Source organism: Ovis aries, chromosome 4 (assembly GCF_016772045.2).
Source record: "Ovis aries strain OAR_USU_Benz2616 breed Rambouillet chromosome 4, ARS-UI_Ramb_v3.0, whole genome shotgun sequence".
NCBI lineage: Eukaryota > Metazoa > Chordata > Mammalia > Artiodactyla > Bovidae > Ovis > Ovis aries.
In genome coordinates this window covers 108,736,658-108,740,081 of record NC_056057.1, presented here as the reverse complement: position 1 = coordinate 108,740,081, position 3,424 = coordinate 108,736,658, and the positions used below count along the sequence as shown (strand labels likewise).

Sequence of the window (3,424 nt, the reverse complement as noted above, 5' to 3'; positions counted from 1 at the left end):
TTTTTGTTTGTACCCATTATCTGCCTAGTTTTATTCTTTTAGCAGCCATGAGCTAATCAGTTTACCTCCAAAGCTGTAAACAACATACTATTTCCACCCCATCAGCAAGCTTTCCCTTTATCTTCCCTGCTTTCTCCAAAATCAGTTCAGTTCAGTTTAGTCGCTCAGCCGTGTTTGACTCTTTGCGACCCCATGGACTGCAGCACGCCAGACTTCCCTGTCCATCACCAACTCCCAGGGCTTGCTCAAACTCATGTCCATCGTGTAGATGATGCGATCCAACCACCTCATCCTTTCTTGTCCCTTTCTCCTGCCTTCAATACTTCCCAGCATCAGGGTCTTTCCCAAGGAGTCAGTTCTTCAGATCAGGTAGCCAAAGTATTGGAGTTTTAGCTTCAGCATCAGTCCTTCCAATGAATATTCAGGACTGATTTCCTTTAGGATTGACTAGTTGGATCTCCTTGCAGTCCAATTCCTTTTGGATTGACTAGTTTGGCTCTCCAAAATACCTTGTATTAATTATGTTCCTTCATAATTATCAGCCTGCTCCCCAATATGACTCAACAATTTTCATATGAGATTGTTCAACATTATGGAGCACAACTAGCTAGACATCTCTGACTGACTCTTGAACAGGGGGAGTGCAATTTTTGTGAGTGGACAAGGGTGCATCCAGGCTTTCAAGATCACCTCCCTTCATAACTCTTTTTTTCTTCCAAATCTTGTGACCTAAACCATTGATAAGCTCATATAGTTAGGGCAGTGGAAAGACTATTCAAATTTGTAGACTCAGGAAATCAATTTAAATAAATGTTAATTTCAGATATATTAAATTCAGAGCAATCAAAGAAAAAAGATCATAGTATAATCCAAGCTATGATTTTTCCAATAGTCATGTATTGATATGAGAGCTGGAGCATAAAGAAGGGTGAGTGCCAAAGAACTGATGCTTTGGAAGCGTGTTGCTGATGACAGCTCTGGAGAGTCCCCTGGACTGCAAGGACATCAAACCAGTAAACCCCAAAGGAAATCAACCCTGAATGTTGACTGGAAGGATTGATGGTGAAGTTGAAGCTCCAATACTTTGGCCACCTGATGTGAAGAGCTGACTCATTGGAAGACTGTGATGCTGGGAAAGACTGAGGACAGGAGAAGTGGGTGACCGAAGATGAGATGGTTGGATAGCATCACTGACTCAATAGACATGAGTCTGAGCAAACTCTGGGAGACAGTGAGAGACAGGGAAGCCTGGAGTGCAGTTCATGGAATTCATGGGACATGCTTAGTGACGGAACAATAACAATAAAAACACATCTGAAAGAAAAATCAATGAAAGCAATATAGCTAAAACATCAAAGGAAGAGGGAAGTCTTATTCTTGTATCATCACGGCACATATAAGAGAGCAGAGAACTTTTTTGGATTCAAATGTCACCAGTTAGAAATGACTCTTCTTGAATGGTGCTCTCCTCAGGGCACCCTTGACCTCTTTGCTCCTCAGGCTGTAGATCAGCAGGTTCAGCATGAGGTTGAAAAGATTATAAAACAGGAAAGGATCTTCTGCTGCTCCTCAGGGTGGCGGGACTTGGGGGCCATGGACATGACGATGGCACTCCAAGGCAGAGCCCGACCACGCAGAGGTGGGAGGAGCAGGTGGAGAAGGCCTTCCTGCGGCTCTCAGCGGACTGGATCCTCAGGATGGAGGCCAGAATGCACCCATAGGAGCCCAGCACCAGGCAGAGGAGCCCGACTAAGACAAACACGGAAGCAGCAAAGAGGACAAGTTGGTTGAGCCTGGTATCAGCACAGGCCAGCTTGAGGACAGACAGGATTTCACAGAAGAAGTGGTTGATTTCATGAGGCCCACAGAAGGGCAGCCTCAGGACAAGACCCATATGGACCAGGGCCAGGAGGGAGCCACATGCCCAGGAAGTCCCCACCAGGCTGATGCCGACTCTCCAGCTCACAATGACAGAATATCAGAGAGGGTGGCAGATGGTCATACCGGTCATAGGACACCACCACCAGGAGCAGACACTCAGTGTGAGCGAAACTCAGAAAAAGAAAGGTCTGTGTGATGCAGCCAGCAAAGGAGATGGGCTTGGCTGGACTCAAGAGGTTGACCAGCATCTGGGGCACTGTGCTGCAGGCATAGGCCATGTCAATAATGGCCAGGTATGAGAGGAAGAAGGACATGGGTGTGTGCAGTCTGCAGTTCAGTGAGATGAGCTCCAGGATGACCCTGTTCCCCAGCAGGGTGAGGACATAGAACAGGGAGAAGAGCCCAAAGAGGAATAAGTGGATCCTTGGACCAAGACAAAATCCTAGTAGGATGAACTCTGTAACCATCATCTGATTTTTCTCCATTTCACTATTAAGAGAGAATCAGACAGCTATGCGACATCTATTTTATTTAATACTTCATATATTTTTGGTGTATGGAAAACTATTAATAAACATCTTTAAGAACTCATTGAATTATAAATAAGGAAAGAAAGAATAGAAAGTTTAGGAAGGGGAAAGGAAGGAAGAAGGAAGCAGAAAAGGAAAGACAGACAGACTTATCTATCTAAATAAAGTTAAGTGTCCAATGAATTAAATTTTCAATCTCATATTCAATTTTACAGAAGAGAAATGTCATCAGTAAAGACTTACCTAGAGCCACTGACACTGTCCTGAAATTAAGAAATATCAAACCAAATTATGAGAAAATAATCATGAAATATGGATTGTCTAAGGTGTCCAATATGCTACTGGAGATCAGAGAGTCTGAGTGAACTCCGGGAGATGGTGATGAACAGGGAGGCCTGGCGTGCTGCGATTCATGGGGTCGCAAAGAGTCGGACACGACTGAGCGACTGAACTGAACTGAACTGAAGAGCTGCTTATGTTAAAATCAGTGGGAGAACTACCCGGTAGTAGAAAGAATCAGAAGTAATTGGTATTTAAATCCCATGTTCACGGATTAGATGAATTAGTACATGCTGCCAAAAGCCATAGATGGATTCAATGCAGCCCCTATCAAAATTCCCATGGTATTTCTAACATGAATTAGAAAAATAATCCTAGATTTTTAAGGAATTGCCAAAATCCCAGAATAGCCAAGGCAATCCTGAGAAAGATCAAAGCTTCATGCTTTCTACTTCTAGATCTCAAGCTATATTACAAAGTTACAGTAGTCAAAACAATACATTACTGGCCTAAAAACAGAAACACAGACCAATTAAACAGGATTGAGGGCACAGAAATAAATCCCTGCAAATACATTCAACTAATATTTAACAAGGGAGCCAAGAATACCCAGTGGAGAAAGGACCGTCTCTTCAGTAAATGTGCAAATTGGATATTCATATATAAAAGAATGAAAGTAGACTCCTATCCTACACCACTCACAAAAATTAGCACACAGTGGATTAAAGTCTTAA

The 3,424-nt window shown here is 43.1% G+C and overlaps 1 pseudogene; it reads right to left on the bottom strand.

Annotated features, from left to right (window-relative positions):
• Positions 1 to 1,296: 1,296 nt before the first annotated feature.
• On the bottom strand, positions 1,297 to 2,366 carry LOC101105567 (olfactory receptor 2A1/2A42-like; annotated as a pseudogene).
• Positions 2,367 to 3,424: the final 1,058 nt, after the last annotated feature.